This window comes from Stegostoma tigrinum, chromosome 29 (genome assembly GCF_030684315.1).
Source record: "Stegostoma tigrinum isolate sSteTig4 chromosome 29, sSteTig4.hap1, whole genome shotgun sequence".
NCBI classification, from domain to species: Eukaryota; Metazoa; Chordata; class Chondrichthyes; order Orectolobiformes; family Stegostomatidae; genus Stegostoma; species Stegostoma tigrinum.
The window spans coordinates 28,732,011-28,751,534 of NC_081382.1; positions in this window are offsets into that span (position 1 = coordinate 28,732,011).

Genomic DNA, 19,524 nt, shown 5'->3' on the forward strand with positions numbered 1-19,524 from the left:
CGAAACTGCTTCACATTGACACAACACCCTTCTGATCCCAGCAGATGTTATTACTGGACAAGTCAGATCATAGCCTAAAATCTGACTTAATAGACCATTTTCCTTTTTTTTTAAATTTTAACAACATGGGCTCTCACAGAACTGAAATTCTGTAGATTTGGTTTCAAAAGTAAAGCAAGATTATTACAAAAATGAAATGAAGAAAGAAGACTGAGCCCAAATATTTATATGTAACACAAGTGCAAAGATTTTGTAAGATATGATAAAAGACAATCATGTTAATCCCAATAGTCCCAATCCCTTTATAGTACTCACACCAGAACAAATTCCATTCTTTATCACATCAAGGATTAAACTTAAGTGATGTTTCATCTCTCCAGTTAAGAACGTGATAGCCTCTTCCTTGCGTATTCATACAATTGAGCTTAGACTTTCTCAGCTTCAAATAACTCCTTTGGGTTTTAAACAAACACTTCTGATCTTCAACTTTCAATCTAAATTCCTTACCCTGAGGCAATATTTTCTTTAGCAGTTCTAAATTATCTCCTTTCTTCAGGAGAAGCTATTTTATACATTCAGCTTCATTTGTTACAGCTGCAAATTGGAACTAAAGGAACTTTCCAAGCTATATCTCTTTACCCTAAGCCAAAACAAAAACACACTGGATCCTTGTAACTAAAGCCTAATACAGTATATTGTTTACTTAGCTTAGTTGTGAAAATTCTCTTAATGTAAACAAATTTCCCATTCGTCTCTGAACAATCTCTGTCGTACAGTTTTTTTTAAAAAAGAAGTCGCATTGCTTCAAAATACTTCAAGTAGATCACTCAACCCTTTATAAGCACAAACAAAAGCTCACATGTCAATAGTTCAAATTCCAAATGCTAAAATAAATAATTGTATACCTGGATCACAACATGCATCATACTCCTGCCCTCTAACCTGTGTAAGCAATCAATTCCCTACCTTTGCATAAAGAATCTATTAGATCAGTTCCTGGCACTTTATAATATGTAGAAAACAATTCAGGAATTCTGTAAAGAACAGAATATCACCGACATTCTCATGATTGATTTTATTTGTCTTGGGTTGTGGATATCACTGTCAAGACCACCATTTGTTGCCCACCCATAATTTCCCTTGAGTCGGTGGTGAGTTGTCTTTGAACTCGCATAGTCTTTGGTGTAGGGACAGCCACAGGCCTGTTGAAGAGGGAGTTCCAGAATGTTGATTCAGTGACAGTGAAGGAGCAGTGATGCAGTTCTAAGTCAGGATGGCACAATATGGACAGGATCTTGTAGTTGATAGTGTTCCCATATGTGCACAGTCCTTGCCCCTTCGGAGTCTAGGGCTTAAGGGGTTGGAAGATGCTGTTGATAGCAGCCTTGGTGAGTTGCTGCAGTGCTTCTGGTGCTGGGTATGCACCGTTGCCTTTCTGTGTTGGTGTTGGAGGAAGTGAATGTTGAAGGTAGTAGATCGGCTGCCAACCATGTGAACTGTTTTGTTCTGGATAGCCTTGAGTGTTTTTGCAGCTGCATTATCCCAGGCAAGTTAAGAGAATTCCATCACACATCTGACTTGTTCCTTTGTTATGATCAAGGCTCTATCATTTTCTAAGTCTCATTACTCCACAGGTCACAACATAGAGTCAAAATATTTTTACACAAATCCCAATATAGTCAATCAGATGCTTCCTCTATATTGGAATGAAAAAGATTCATCAACTAGGTTTCTTCAATAAGCACAAAATTATCAATTCATTATAAAACAAAACCCATTCAATGAAGGTGCATAATTAGTTAGCACAATTTGTAATTTGAAAATATAAACATTTATTCCTCTAAGTAACTTAAGGTACAAGCTCACACACTTTAGACAAAGGATAAAAGATAGATTTCTCTCTGTGAAGGTGGACTTTAGGAAAGAAAAAATATTTTAGACCAGCAGTGCTTAAACTTGAAGGGATAAAGAATAGGGCATGGAATGATATGAAATCTATTGATCTGGTATTTTTGTAAGTCACCAGTTATGCACAGTTATCTCCACAATCTTACTTGGGAAAGAAGTTCTTTCTGTTGCTCTAGTAGAAGGACAATTAGATTTCATCCTGAACTCAGGATTAGGGGTTTCAGAAACAGGAGAGTTGAAGTAAGCTTTCTCTACAGCTGGCCACACTCCAATTTATAACAAATAATCTAACACCCTGTAAATCCAAATCCATTCAAACAGCCACAGCAGGGGTCTCCAGATAAAGAAGTAATTATCTCAAGCCAGACGATTTCCAAAATGTCTTATCAAAAGAAGTGCAATGTGCAAAGGCTTTTCAATAACCTCATTTTTCAAACCAGCCCAGATTTCATGCCCACAAAAAATGTTAAATATGAACCAACTTCAAAACACTTGCTGGTGTTGGCAAGCTTTGAGACATCAGTGAGATGTAGTATTCCCAGCCTCTAACATGTTTTTATAGCCATAATATTTACGTAACTGATTCAGTTCCATTTCTAGTCAATGGTAACCCTCGTGATATTTATGCTGGGGAATTCCATGGTGGGAATATAGGCAAAGGTCTAGGGTAATAGGTGGATTCTCACGTGTCGTGAACAGCTATTGCTTGGCAATTGTGTTGTATGTTGCTTGTTACTTATCAGCTCAAGCATGAATGTTGTTGTCCAATGTCTTGCTGCATATGGAGGTGGATTGCTTTGGTATCCGAGGAATTTTGAAGTTGTTGAACATTGTGCAATCATCAGCAAATGTTTCCACTTCTGATCTTATAATGGAAGGAATTGATGAAGCCTCTGAAACTGGTTGGGCCTAGGACACAACTCTGAAAAACTCTTGCTGTGATGTGTTGGGACCGAAATGATTGACCTCAATAACCACAATTAGCTTCACTTGTGCAAGGCATGACACCAACCAGGGGAGAGTTTTCCTCTAATTAGCTTCAATTTGCTGGGGGTCATTGATATGACACTCAGACAAATGTTGCCTTTATGTCAAGGGCAATCACTCTCATCAAACTTTCTGATGTTAGCTCTTTTAATGCTGTCATGAAGTGAGGATCTGAGTGACCCTAGAGGGATTCAAACTGAGAGTCAAGTAGGCAGGTTATTGCTGAATAAATCTCCATCACTTTATTGATCATTGAGTCGACAGACGGTACAGTGATTGGCTGAATTGGATTTGCCCATGCCTCTGGTGGGAAGCGCATCCCTGGGCAATTTTCCACAATGTGGGGCTGATGCCAGGGTTTGAAATTATACTGATACAGCTTGGTTAGTGACCTGGCTAATGCTGGAGTTCAAATCTTACCTATTACAGACTGAATGTTGTCAAGATCTTACAGCTGTTTCATATCCATTGCCTTCAGCACCGTCATGCTATCAGGCAGTCAGCGGTCTTTCTTTTGGGATTTGCATAACTTACTTATGAAATACGGTGTTGAATAGTTTTTAAATTTAGTTTCTGAATACAGATCGGGATATGTGAAAAGAATGACGCATTTTGTTTCTAAGTCAACTGTAGTGATTCCCCTTGTCAACCAATCAGTGTTTTGGGACTCCACTCAGGAAAATATTGTACTTCTTATTAATCAGAGTTGTGCTTTATTCTTATGTTTCATAAATTGGAGTTGGAGTGAAAAGGGTTAAGCAATTCAGATAGTTGGACCCTAAACATGAAATATTTGAAATGAAATGTTTCAAATTTATAGTCCATTCTGACCCAGAGTGCTTCAATAGATTCCTCAGGAGAACCCAGACAAAAAAAAGCTTTAAAATTTAAAGAGGTGATGAAGAAACTTCCCAGAAAAAAAATGCTCCCTGCAATATTTGATAAGTTTTCTTCTCGTAGGAAACTTGGGTCTCATTTTGTCTGATGAGAGTTTTAGTTAATTAAACGCATTTCCTTCAGAAGCTCAGCATTTGTTTATTTATTTATTTGTTGATAACGTGCGATGTGGACAGAATGAAAGCTAGTATGACAGCATAATGAGCAGAGGGTTCAGTGAAGCCCTGGGCTCATGGTTTTCTTAAGAGTGCTTTTGTTCAAATGCATGGTAACACTTTAATGAGCATTTAACACCACAGTTATACTTTTACTTGTTCTCGCACAGTTGGCCTGATGTTGTTAACATGTTTCTCAAGATGATGAGTCTAAGCTAGTCATTAACCTTGATATTCTGTTAATAAGGGTGCCCATTTGCTACCTCATGTTAATATATCAAGTAATGGATACCTGGCAATCATTCCAGTGCCGCAGTTTAATTAAGGGCTTTAAATTACATTATAAAACTTACAAGTCAAGCTTTAATGCTTTGTAATCAGCTTCTGAACGTCAAACTAACATTTCAACAGCTGAATCTCTATCTGCTGCTGATTGTTTGCAGCATTTATCTAAATTCTGCATGCAGGATCTTTCTGTATGGATATGCTTCCTCCCTAACAATCTGTGTCTGAGCCTCACTAACAGGCAGCACCATGTGTCAGGACCCCATGCTGTGTAGGCAACAGGCAGCTGATGTGTCTTCCCTAGGATGGCCAATTATTGACCAGAAGACAGAGACCTTCCATTCTGAAACAAGCAGCAGGCAACAATAAAGGTAAGTGAGGGATTGGTGGCGGGGTTGGGGGGGAGGTGTTGCATTCAAAAGGAGGGCACTCTCTCCCTCTTAACTTGAAGCCAAGAAATGGCTTTTGCAGCTAGGTGACTGGTTTATATGTGCCCTTCCAGAGTGCAACCTCCAGTCCCTGCAGTTCCTCAGGGCAGACAGTAAGGGCCTCAGGGCCCAGGACCACATGGGTTTGCTAACATCTGCAGACTCCAGAGGGAACTGGAAGATCCCAGTTGGTATAAACTCCATGCATTGATAGTATCTTCCCCAAATATTAGTGACTGCTTTTGAAATGCTGTCACCAGGACACACCTGGGCCTTGGTGTTAAGCAAAAAGATTTCTGTCAGTTTATCAGCCAATCCTTGATTTGCATCAAAAGGATGTGTTTCCAAATTGGATGAGAGTTGACAAGTATCTCACTTCCAAGTTGTCTGCAATCTAAATAAATCCTCAAAATAATGGAAAATCATTGTTCAAGGCAGACGTGTTGTGGATTAATCTAATGAACAGTGATGCCATTTTTATGTGATCCTCTGTTTGGGCTTGAGAAGTTTGTCCTTCGGCATGGCCCTGGACGGTAATAAACAGATCCTCGACCCTCTGTCTGGACATTCAGAAGCATCATCTTCTTGCCAGGAAATATAAACACACATATTGGACATTATTATATTCCTGGTCTTGTGGTGCAGCTGGAGAGTTTTTACAGAGTCTGCCAAGGTAAGGAAACAATTGTTTATTTAGGAAATATCTTATTGTGACTTCACGACACCACTGGGCTAGAAGAGAGAGCAACTTCATGTGACATTGAATCACTTGTCTATGATGGTGAGTAGCTTGGAGGGAAAATTGCTGATTGCGGTGTCCCATATATCTGTTGCTCTTGTCCTTCCAGGTGGTAAAGGCCGCAGGTTTGGAAAGTGTGTTGAAGGTGCTTGGTGAATTTCTGTAGTGCATCATGTACATCATACACACAGCACTCTCTGTGCGTGATGGTGGAAGGAATGACTATTAAAGGTGGTGGATGGGATAACGATGAAGTGAGCCACTTTGTCTTCCTGTGATAATATTTTATCATATCCTGTGATACATATACTGTGTCTCATCAGCATATCACTCTGACAATACTATAGTGTATTTTATCCTGTTTTCTCTACCGGAAGTGGTTGAAACAGAGACAACACAGGGTTTCTGATGAAGGGCCTAGGCCCGAAACATCAGCCTTCCTGCTCCTAAGACGCTGCTTGGCCTGCTGTGTTCATTCAGCTCCACACCTTGTTATCTCAACACAGGGTGGAACTGGAGTAACACAGCAGGCCAGACAGCATCAGGGGAGCAAGAAAGTTGATGGCTTTTCTGTAGAAGAGTCCCAACCCAAAACGTCAACTTTCCCACTCCTCTGATGCTGCCTGGCCTGCTGTGTTCCACACTGTGTTGTCTCTGACTCCAACATCTGCAGTGCTTGCTATCTCTGAGGTTGGGACAGGGGTGTGATTATACAGATTACACACATCCTCATTAAATCTTCCCTTGTGAACTGGTTAAATCCAAATTGGACTTTGAGGTCTCTGGAGTTTAGGGCTTCTCTTCCCAGTCTCCCTTTCACAATGTTTTTCAGCAGGCAGGTGTTTTAATGGTAAAATTTAATCCATCATTCAATTGTAGTCAGTCTTGCTTGAGGGCAAAAAGAAATCAAACGATTGCAGCTCCTTGTCTGAGCTGGAATTCTTACAATAGATTCATATTTAAAATTCCACGACAGTGTCTCCTCCCTCTGCCTGTAGTAATTGAGATGCCCTCCTCTTCTTAGAAAAATTCCTTGTCATCTGTACCAGTTTCAGGAATGTATATTCTGCGTGTTTGTGCCTGTCTCTGATTGTAATGAAGCTCAGTGTGAATGGCAGCTATCAGCTGCTTGAGTACACTGGGAACCTTGCTGAAATGAAGCTTTCTTTAGATCCCACATTGTACACTTGTGAGGCTGAACTGGTTTGGAACATAGAGGATATCAAACCGGGGCTTCTGTTTTCCCTTGTAGACTGTTAAAGAATGTGACTGAAGTGTTTTTACAGACCTGCTTGAAGTATTGAACAGTGTTTGACAGCTAATGGTAGTTACGGTTGGGTCCAGCTACACTCATTGCAATTTAAACATATTACTTCGGTAATTTAATTTCTAAATATAGCAGAGCAAAAGAAAATGAGTTGCAAATGTAGACTGAGGAATTAGTCATATTTTCATGTCTGGAAGTATTCGGACGACCTGGCAGTATGTGTGGGGAGAGAAATAGAATTAATGGGCACCAGGTTCTAGTGAGCAGGGTTCATCCTGGAGGGAATCACATATTATTTCTGTATAGGAGACCCAACACAGTTATTGCGCACTTTGTTGGCCAGCCTTTGGATTCCCACACGACGAAAACCCTGTTTCTGTCGAAATCTTTTCCCTAAAATCTGGCAGCCAATCAGAAGCCAGAACCTTGCCGATGGCTGGCAGCTTCTGCTAGTAATTACCTGAGGCCATCACAGAAGAAAGACGCTGTATCCCTAAGGACAGCAGAGTGGGACAGGAATGGGTGGATTGAGATGAAGGGGTCAACAGTGAGGGAAGGGTGACACATGGCTTCCCTTGGACAGCTCCTTTTCTCGATGTCGGGATTGATGAGCAAAGCCTGTACTTGGAGGCTGCAGGCAGACAGAACACAGTTTCCTGAGCACCCTTTGGGAGCCTTAGGGATCCCATTGCATTCCTTTTTTTAAAATTCATTCAGAGGATGAAGGCATCGCTGGCTAGGCCAGCATTCATTGCCCACCCTCAGTCCAACAGTTAATCACGTTGCTGTGGGTCTGGAGTCACATGTAGGCCAGACCAGGTAAGGATAGCAGTTTGCGTCCCTAAAGGACATTAGTGAAACAGATGAGTTTTTCCAACAATTGACAATGGATTCATGGTCAACATTAGACTCTTAATTCTAGATATTTATTGAATTCAAATTCCACCCTCTGCCAAGGTGGGATTCAAACCCAAGTCCCCAGAACATTGCCTCGGTCTCTGGATTAACAGTCCAGCAGTAATACTATTTGGCCATTGTCACTCCATTCGCAAGCCACCATGAAATGACCAGAGTTTCTGTTCACTTTTCAGATTTCCAGCATCCACAATATTCCCCATAAGGCAGTTTCCAATGAGATTGTTTCACTAGCCCTGGTTCTTGCTAATGTGTGACCATTGCACACATTCACTGACACATCATTCCATATGGTTCTATCAAAAGACATTTAGATACATTCTTTGACTATCTCCTAAGCCTGAGAAACTGGAAACTGTGGACTTTTACCTCTCCCAGTTGAAAAACAGGAAACACACTCATTAGCTGGTGCTGTCCAACCCAGGAGTATTTTATTCCACAGATTCAAAGTTGCAATGTTTGTGGTATGAACCTTTCAGCTTCTCAAGCACATGTCAACAATGGATAGTGAAAAGAGACTGAGCAGAATTGTGAGGGTGAAAGGCATGCGTGTATTAAATGTGGCAACCGTGGGAAGCAAGGGACTTAACCCAGATAAACTCTTTTGAGAGTCAGTACTGCAGATTATATGAAACCATATCACCTTTGCAGTGGTTTGATATCTCATTATTGTTCAATAGCAGTCAGTTGTTCAGTAAAAACATAGCGTCCACTGCATATCCTTTTACTTTCTCTGCAACATAATGAGCTTTGACATGAAGCAAGTTGCCAAAATCCATCGCATAAAATAGATATCGCTCAAAATATAAATATGCTGAATCAGATGGAAGTAACTGCATCTAACAACCTGGTGGTAGGAACCACAGTGATTAGTTTTTCAGTTGAGCCATTTCATTCTTTCCTATTCTTATTGTTTCATCTCCTCCACAAAGATTATTATCACTGCAAGGTCTAAAAGGAAGAGTTAGGCTTTCAGTGATCCAGATTGCCAGCTTCCATATTGTGAGACTACCCTCTGCTCTAACTTTCAGCAACTTTAACCCTACAGCAAACCTGAGGCCAGTGGGTGACTGAGATAACAAAGTGTAGAGCTGGATGAACACAGCAGGCCAAGCAGCATTTTAAGAGCACAAAAGCTAATGTTTCGGGCCTGGACCCTTAATCAGAAAATAGTGGGCCGGTCGGTGACTGTAGATTTTTTGAATTTCCAGAGTTTGGAAATCACTCAATCAACAGGTGCTTAAAACACCGAAAATTCATTTTATTATGGACAGGCAGGGAACTGCCTGAATACAGCTATTTTCCATTTCCATTATGGCTGCTTTGGATAATCTGGTGCAGCCAGTGAGCTCAACACACAGGTTAATAATGCACCCACATGCATTGTAAATGATAACAAACCAACCTGTTGGAAGTCCTTTAAAAAATGTGTGCAGCCTATTGCTTACTATTGTGATGATAGCATGGCTTTAAGAGATATATTTCTTCCTTATGTGAGCAGTCTGCTACAAAGTCAATAAAGTAAACAAAGCCTGTAAAGTAAATAGCTGAGGTCTTAGGATTTTTTTTTCTAAAATTGGAACAATAGAAGCAGCCTGAATGGGTGGAGTCAAGTTCTCACAGAACAACGATTTTTAGTTTTAACTTTCAGTAGCTGTCACTGGGATCTTGAAGCTGAATATGGAAGCTATTTTTCCTCTCTCTGTTACAGTTAAAAGCTGGGTTTCTCTTCCTGTTGCTGGTATTGCATTTGAGACAATCTATTTTGCTGAAATTGCCTTTCCCAAAGGTGTGGTTACAGGATGTTACAAACTTGGGACAGTTCATAATTAGTAATTAAACAATCTATTATTATGTTAAGTATTAGAATTGAGTTAAATTATTACAATTCTTCCTTTTCTTTCTATTTTAACTATAGCATACAAATAAGGTCTATTTTGCTTCAAGACTTGTAGTTTGAACAATCAAATTGCATCTAGAATGCAATGCCTGGCTCTTGCCTTTGAAATAAGAAAAAATTGGGCCTAGGCTATCTCCTTCACATATTTTGAGAGAGTTTGGTCTGGCCCATAACACTATAATCACCCTCTTTCTGAATGATAAACCCTGACGCTTCAAGTTACAATAGGAAGTCCAAAAGGTGTTGAATATTAATTATGGTACTATCAAAATGAGTAGCCTGAAGGAATGCAATGCATGCATCTTGCCACCATTTCTGTATCTGGAAATTTGAGATTTAATTGTCATGTGTTGGAAGCTTTGAAGTATTTTAAAAGACCAGTAATCCACAATCAATGAGATTACGGACCTAATTTTGCTAGTCACACTCAGCAGTGCCACTCCCATTAGCAACAAACCCAATTTATAGAATTAGGGACCAACCCAGCACAGCTGATTCCATGGGAAACCCACAAAATCTCATTGAATCAGGGATTCATCTTCAACTCTTCATAAATGTGATCTCATCTGAAATTCCACTGACCATAACTAACTTGGGTTGGAAAGTGGCAAATAATATTCATGCCACACAGATGCCGGGCAATGGCCATCTCCAATAAGAGAGGATCTAATCATCAGTCCTTGAGGTTATAAAGTATTATCATTTCGGAATCCCCCACTGTTAACATCTTGAGGGTTACTATTAATTCGACACTGAACCAGCCATATAAATATTATGCATCCAAGAATATGTCCTAGGCTGAGAATTCATCTCCTCTCTCTCCCAAAGGCAGTCTGCCATCTATAAAGCACAAGTCAGGATGCCTGGATGGGTGCAGTTCCAACAATATTGAAGAAGCATGACACCATCCAGGCCAAAGCAGCCTGGTTACACTCTTCATCAGCTTCAACGTTCATATCCTTCACCTGGCTGCAGCGTATACCATCTACAAGGTTCACTGCAGCAACTCATTAAACCTCCTCTGATAGCACCTTGCAAACCTGTGACCTCTACCACCTCAGAGGACAAGGGCAACAGATATATAGGAGCTCCACCATCTGAAAGTTCCCTTCCAAGCCATTCACCATTCTGACTTGGAAATATATTGCCATCCTTTCGCAGTCACTTTGTCAAAATCCTGGAACTTACATCCTAACAGCACTCACTGCCCCCAAACCCTTACCCAGGGTGATTGGGGATGAACAATAAATATTCATAAATGCCCATCCAGCAACCCCATATCCCATGTGTGAATATATAAAAAAAACTTACATAGATCCTGTTCATGCCTCACCCCTATGCTTGTTCACCTGCTTTGGTACTTTGTTCAGAGATAGGTCATGGAAACATAGGACTTACAAACAAGAGAAAGCCATTCAACACTTTGGTTCAGCTCCACCACTGAATATGATCATGGCTAATCCTTTTTTTTCATCTATCTGTAGTTTCCTGCCTGTTCCCATAGCCTTGACTCACTTGTTTATCAAAGCCCTATCTAACTTTGCCTTGAGTAAATTCAGTGACCCAGCCTCCACTGCTCTCTGTCTCTCTCTTTCTCTCTCTCTCTCTCTCTCTCTCTCTCTCTCTCTCTCTCTCTCTCTCTCTCTCTCACTCTCTGTCTCTCTCTCTCTCTCTCTCTCTCTCTAGAGAGAGAGAGAGAGAGAGAGAGAGAGAGAAGAGAATTCCACCAATAATTGACCCTTAGAGGGAATAAAAACTGTTCATCTCAGTCTTGCAAGTGAGACTTCCCATTCTTACAACTGTGTCCCCTAGTTCTAGTCTTCCCCCTCAAAGAGAAATAGCTTCTCATAATTCACCCTGTCAAGTTTTCACAGGGACTTGCATGTTTCTATAAGACTACTGTTCATTTTCCTACATCCCCTATTGTAAAGGCCGAATCTGATCAACCTTTCTTCATAAAATGAGCCCTTGGAATGAGCTGAGTGACCCTCCTCTAAAGAACAACAGAGAATTCTGAAGAAACTCAGCAGGTCAGGCAGCATATGTGGAGAGAGAAACAGAGCCCTAAATTGCTTCTAACGCAGTCATACTCCTTCTTAAATAAGGAGACCAAAACTGGGTGCGGTACTTCAGATGCGGATCACCAATGCCCTGTACAGCTCTGAAGTACCGCACCCAGTTTTGGTCTCCTTATTTAAGAAGGAGTATGACTGCGTTAGAAGCAATTTAGGGCTCTGTCCCATTTGCAATTAGCAGAAACGTTACATAGCTACAAAGGGTAGGTTATCCCCTCAGAATATGAACACTGACATCCAGGAAACTATTCTGAGGAAGGATTAGAACATAGAACATTACAACACAGTACAGGCCCTTTGGCCCTCGATGTTGTGCCGACCTGTCATACCGATCTGAAGCCCATCTAATCTACACTATTCCATGTACGTCCATATGCATGCCCAATGATGACTTAAATGTACTTAAAGTTGGTGAATCTACTACCGTTGCAGGCAGAGCGTTCCATTCCCTTACTACTCTCTGAGTAAAGAAACTACCTCTGACATCTGTCCTATATCTTTCACTCCTCAATTTAAAGCTATGCCCCCTCGTGCTCGCCGTCACCATCCTGGAAAAAAGGCTCTGCCTATCCATCCTATCTAACCCTCTGATTATTTTGTATGTCTCAATTAAGTCACCTCTCAACCTTCTTCTCTCTAACGAAAACAGCCTCAAGTCCCTCAGCCTTTCCTCGTAAGACCTTCCCTCCATACCAGGCAACATTCTAGTAAATCTCCTCTGCACCCTTCCCAAAGCTTCCACATCCTTCTTATAATGTGGTGACCAGAACTGTTCGCAATACTCCAAGTGCGGCCACACCAGAGTTTTGTACAGCTGCAGCATAACCTCTTGGTTCCGGAACTCGATCCCTCTATTAATAAAAACTAAAACACTGTATGCCTTTTTAACGGCCCTGTCAACCTGGGTGGCAACTTTCAAGGATCTGTGGACATGGACACCGAGATCTCTCTGCTCATCTACACTACTAAGAATCTTACCATTAGCCCAGTACTTTGCCTTCCGGTTACTCCCACCAAAGTGCATCACCTCACACTAGTCCGCACTAAACTCCATTTGCCACCTCTCAGCCCAGCACTGCAGTATATCTATGTCTCTCTGTAACCTACAGCATCCTTCGTCACTATCCACAACTCCACCGACCTTAGTGTCGAATTGCCGGACCTGAAACATTAACTCTGATTTTTTTCTTCATGGATGCTGCCAGGCCTGCTGAACTTTTGCAGCAACTTCTGTTTTTGATCCAGGGAAGTATGTTCTCTCAGCAGGACGGCTGCTGGTGGCACAGCAATCGCTGGAATAAATGCTTGCTGCTCCCTACATGCCAGTCCCATCTAAGCCACCTGTAGGCCAACTGTGATTAGTGAGGATGGTGAAGATACTGAGCTTTTCTGGCCAGAAAGTAAGGCAGAGTCCGCTCTCTATGTCAGGCAATTAAATACCCAGTTGTGCCTAATCACAGGCAGTCTTAGTTCTTTTGGAGAATGAGCTGCAGCAAAGCACTTGGAAAGAATTTTGCAAAAATTATCACTGTGATTCCTGATTGGCAAAAAGGAAATAAAAAAAATATATTTATATAGCACTTTTCGCAACCAATGGGCATCTCAAAGCCCTACGTTGTCAATTAAATACTGTTTGTTTGAAGTCACTGTCAACATGTAAAAAGCAGTTTGGTCTCAGCAACTGTGAACAAGCAGCACCATGGTAATGGGCAGGGCCCCCTGTCCTTTGTAATGTAGATTGAGAGATTGATGACACCAGGGAGAATGTCTTTGCTTTCCTTTGAGATAGTGCCCTGGGAACTTGTACATCTACCTGAGCTGGCTGATGCTTTAATACCTCCTCTGAAAGGTGGGACCTCCAAATGTGCAGCACTGCCTCAGAACAATGGTGTAAGCTTTGACTGGCTCGTTCAAAAGCCCTAGAATTGGACACAAACCAAAATCTCCTGAGGAGAGGAGAGTGTGTTGCCCATAGGGATAGTCAACATGGCTTTGTGTGTGGGAAATCATGTCTCACTAACTTAAATGAATTTTTTGAAAAAGTTTAATGAAGGCAGTGCAGTGGTTGTGATCTATATGGACTTCTTTAAGACATTCAACAAGGTTCCATATGATAGATTGGTTAGCAAGGTTAGATCACATGGATTACAGGGAGAACTAGCCATTTGGATACAGAACTGGCTTGAAGGTAGAAGACAGAAGGTGGTGGTGTAGGGTTGCTTTTCAGGCCTGTGACCAGTGGTGTGCCACAAGGATCAGTGCTGGGTCCACTGCTTTTCATCATTTATATAAATGATTTGGATGTGAACTTAGGAGGCATTGTTAGTAAGTTTGTGGATGACACCAAAATTGTTGGTGTAGTGGACAGCCAAGAAGGTTATCTCAGAGTACAATGGGATTGTGGTCAGATGGACCAGTGGGTCAAGAAGTGGCAGGTGGAGGTTAATTTAGGTAAATGTGAGGTGCTACATTTTGGAAAGACATTTCAAGGCAAAATATGTATGTTTAATGGTAAGGTCCTGGGGTGTGTTGTTGAACAAAGAGACCTTGGAGTACAAGTTCATTGCTCCTTGAAAATAGAGTCACAATTAAATAGTGAAGACTTTTGTTATGCTTGTGTTTATTGGTCAGTGCATTAACTATAGCAGTTAGTAGGTCATGTTGCAGCTGTACAGGGTATTCATTGAGCCACTTTTGCAATAATGTGTGCAGTTTTGGTCTTCCTGCTATATGAAGGATGTTGTGAAACTTGAAAGAGCTCAGAAAATATTTAAAGGATGTTGCCAGGGTTGGAGGGTTTGAGCTATAGTTAGAGGCTGAACAGGCTGGGGCCATTTTCCCTGGAGTGTTGGAGGCTGAGAGGTGACCTTGTAGAGGTTTATAAAATCATGAGGGACATGGATAGGTGAATAGACAACGCCTTTTTCCCAGGATATTGGAGAACAAAACCAGAGGGCATAGGTTTAAGGTGAGAGGAGAAAGATTTGAAAAGGATGGAAAAGCAAGTGGTGAGTGTACGGAATTGGCTTCCAGAGGAAGTGGCGGAGGCTGGTACAACTACAACATTTGAAAGGTATCTGGATGGGGACTTGATTAGGAAGGGTTTAGAGAGATATGGATCACATGTTGGCAAATGGGACTGGGTTAATTTAGGAAACCTGGACAAGTCAGACCAAAGGGTCTGTTCCCATGCTGTACAGCTCCATGACCCTATGACTTTATAACTGATCCACAGGTGACACATGGAGTGGTTTCGTTTTTGAGTGGGGGTTTTCAGAGACTGACTTACAGGAATTAGTCGCCCAAGGCATTTTGGAACGCAAATAGCTGTGAACAGTGGGGGAGGAGCTGACGGACAGATGGTGAAGGGATGGGGAGGTGGGGCATTGTGGGGAGGGAGATTGGGACAGGGATTAGGTTCTTTCTTCCGTCGTTGTGATCTGGATTCAGATCCTGCCTGCACTGATGAGGCAATGATTTTTGCCAGCTGTTAGGGTTCTCTCGCGGAATAAATTTCAAACACTTCAGTCGAGTTCATAGTAAATATGACACCACAGGAAGTAAGACTGCTTGCAATTAGGCGCAACTGGGCATTTAATTGTCTCACACAGAGAGAGGACTCTGCCTTGCTTTCTGACCAGACAGCCCCGTGCTATCCACATGTGCACAGCAAACTCTGCTCACCACATGGAGACGCGAGAGTCGATGGAACAATCAATTTCAGGCCAGTTGCACAAATTTTAATTGAGTCGCACCCAGCAAGCTGATTGTATTCCGAACCTTGAGATGTGAGACTTACAAAACATATGTGGTATTCATGGAATAAGTGGTAGCCTGCTTCCATTTTTTTAAAAAAGACATCAACTGGCTGAATTTCGCAAAATGTCAGCTGGAGTAACTTGCCTTTGAGCATTACCAAGCAATACTGGATAAGCTATCTGTCAACTGACTACCCCCACTTTGATATTATGTTACCTTGATAGCACTCCAGATCATTATTACCACAGCTACTGAATGAGGAAAAGATATAATTGAACTTTAAGCAAGAATTTCAAAATGCTATGGTGCTTCATAGTAACAATGCAGGATGTTGCATCCCTGGTGTGCTGTACTTTGCAGATGTGAGCTACTGCATCAGCGAGTTGCCATTTGGAGAGATCTACAATCTTCACTTTATCGCAGTGGAAGATTGCAAGCAGAAGTCACACACATCCTCAGGGAGAATTACAGGAATATCCCAGTGACACCCACCCCTTACGATATTATTTCGGCAACCCGCATTCAATGATATATTGGATTTTGCAAAATCCTAGACAAAATTAGTTCATATTCTTCCTCTCCAGCTACACATGAAAGAAGGTGTTCAAAGTGTAGAAAACAACGGTAAGATTCGAATGCTCCAGAAACTTTGCAATACTTTTCCAAAGAAATGCTACGTAATTTGTCACTTTATTCATTGTTGCAATGGTCTCAAAATTTCTCAATAATGACAGGTCAAGTCATACAATTGTAACTGTAGCATGTCATCCAATGCATGTCTCTAGAATACAAACCTGCCAGAAGTTTTGGAGTGGTATTACGCATGAGTCAGGTTTTTACACAGCCTAGTTTGAAACACTTTGAGTCCAGTTCCTGACACAAATATACAGTTCAACATGATATAACCCACTGGAAGCAATGTCATCATTTGTATGATGGAAAGGATTCATGTTTTCATAGAAATTTACAGCACAGAAGGAGGACATTTGGCTGATAAAACTTATGCCGGATGAACAAATCACCCAGTCTAATCCCACTGTCCATCCTTTGGTCTAGAGACTTGTAGTGTATCCACTCCATGTCCATATCCAATGGATTTTTAAATGTACAGTGATTTTCTGCCTCCATCACCCATTCAGACAGTGAGTCCATTTCCTCATCATGCTCAAAATTACTCCTCAAATTCCCTTTAATCCTTTTACAAAATATATATATATCTATTCCTCCTGTTAATGATCTCTATATTAACAAAGTAGCTCCTTCCTGCTCCTTCCTATCCTGTTATAATTTTATCCAGCTCCACTAAATTTACCCTCAGCCTGACAAATTGAAATTTGCACTGTATGATTTTTACTCTGTACGGCAAATTTCCAGTTAGTTGCAGAGGATTTAGGATTCTTTCGGCAATTGAACGTAAAGATGCCCATTTGGTACACAATAAGAGGGACTGAAAGCAAATTACATACATGCCTCCCTCCTGAAGTGCCCAATATATTGGGCATGAAGTTGGAAATTATATCATCAAATTCCCAATGGTCGAGCAGTCCAGCAAAGGATTTCCCCGATGAAGAAGAAAAAGTCCTGGCCACATCCTTAAGAATTAGTTTGCACTATTCAAAGATTTTTCTTTCCTTATACTACAGCATTGAAAAAGGTACATGAGATGATTATTCAGATCCACTTTCAACACTGTCTAGACTAACACACCTTTAACATTCACTCCCTCCATCGCCAACAGTTGTGACAATGCTTACCATCTACAAGATACACTGAAGCAATTCACCAAGAGTCCCTCAACAGCATCTATTGTACCCACAACCTTTATTACCTAGAAGCAATATGGCAGCTGATGCATTGGAGCACTGCCATTTGCAAGCTCCCTTCCAAGCTCTGCAACATCTCGACTTGAAGCTATATCACCATTCCTTCACTCTTGCTGTGTCAAAATCCTGGAACTCGCTATCTAATATACCTCCACCATATGGACTTCAGCAACTCAGGAAGGCAAATTGCCAGCTTTGCAGGATTATTGGGATGAACAACTAATACTCTCTCTCAAACAAAACCTACTTTCCATGAATAAAATAATTTTTAAAAATTACAAGTACAAAACACACTGGCATTCTGCTCCTATTTCTTACATGCTAAGAGAGCAAAAAAACCACGCAAGGTTATTTTTGCAATACCAGTGCAATCTGCAACGAGTAAAATTTAACTGCGCAAGTAATCTCTTCTTCAATTCTTTTTATTTCATTCCTTGTTTGAAATGGGATATTTAAAAGATGAAATATCACCACACAGGAGATAAAAATAAGGTTCTCTCCAGTCATTCAAAAACTTTAATTAGCAGCTACATTGCAGCACTTAGAATTTGACATCCGACATGTTACAGCTAACATCCTACCATGCACCTGCGATTGTACGTGTTTTACAGGTGACCTTTGGATGTTGGATATTAGAGCTTTGGGTGGAATGTCTTGTACATTTGAGACAGAAAATTCCAGAAAATCCATTCGAAGCAAACAAGATAGAGTTGCCAGCAAGTGCACACGGTCCTGTTCGAGCCACATACTGGAGGCATTCATAAGAGATCATGGGCTACTTATTTATATAATGACAATTTTAGGTATAATTTCATGTTACCACATTACAAGATCTAATCAGGGAAATTGTATCTGTTCTCTCAGTTCAGGCCTCAATGAAAGATCTTAAAGATACTTTATTTATAATTCGTTCAAGGCCACAGATCATATATAATAAAGAATTTTTGCTCTGAAAAAAAGGCCACGATGTTTCATTCCAATGAGGAGAGTATTTTGTTTTATATTTTCTATACAGAAGTTAATATATTTGTTATTTGCATACCAATGGGAATTAATCTGTCTTTTTTAAAGAAATGCATAAGATTAGTCATTAATAACTGACTTTTTAGCATGTTTGATTTGGATTTCTGCTGCTGAGACTTGTATGACACCTATCAGGAGCTCTGCTGTCATGATGCATCATGCTTATCTGTCTCGTGCCATCCTTCCACATCCAGTGTAGTCTGCAACCACTCTAACATCTGTCATCCAACTACACCTACATTGTTATCGTTGTTGTTGATAAGACAGTGTGGAGCTGGAGGAACACAGCACACAAGGCAGCACCAGAGGAGCGGGAAAGTTGATGTTTTGAGTCGGGACCCTTCTTCAGAAATGGGGGCTAAATTCCTTAAGAAATCTTTCCGCTACCCTCCAAAATTGTGCCGCAGTTTCTCCTTAGTTTTTTCAGCATTGACCAAATGGATAAACTACTGACTTTTTTCTTTCCCAGCTGTCACTTTGGTTTAGATTGTGTATCAATAATTTCCAAACCAAGCAGTATGACTCAATTGACCTGCAAAGATTAGTGAGGTTGCAAACTGCCCCCCATTCTCAAACAACATCAAATAACTATCAAATCACTCTCGTTGATAACTAAATGAAATTTGCTGGCATAAATATTACTGAAATCCCAGTGTTTGTATTGGAGGTCTAGTTTTGAATCACAATTACAAAATGAACAGGCTGCATGAATGAGACCAGAACACATATTTTTGTCTCTATTTCTATCTTCACGATGCTGAATATTCTAGTTCACTGCAGCACTTTGAGTTCAGAGTTCTGTCTTCAATTAAAACCAATGTTCAATGCTGAAAGAGGTTATATTCCTGTTTCTTGGCCTGTGTGCTTTAATGTGAGTGTGTCTGAGGCTGATGGTACAGGTGGCTGGGAAGGAATGTGTCCCTCCATTGCCATTCTCCTTTCATGTTGCATCTTTACCTGCTACTTTCAAACACTGTCTGAAAAGGCAAATACAAGTGTTCTGTACAGCGGACAGATAACTTACTGTAGCAAAAATTGGAGTTAAGTGAAGATGGAATTCCCTCAACCGCTACAAGCATCACCCAAGTTTGGACATTTGGTGCAGGTGGCTTTAAGGCAGAAACAGAGGGGCTATTGGAAGTGCACTCATAGCTAACTCCATCCAATGTTCTCCATTATCCATTCTCTGTGACATCTCACATGCAAGAGTGAATCTGGCTGAAACTTCAGTTCAACACAGATCAGATAGTGCAGTTTGCCAATTTGCAAATCTCTTACCAGTATAAGGAGTGGTATCCAGAGGCAAGTTCAAAAGACAGCATCAACGTGGATGCTCTACAATATAAATTCCTTAAGAAAATGC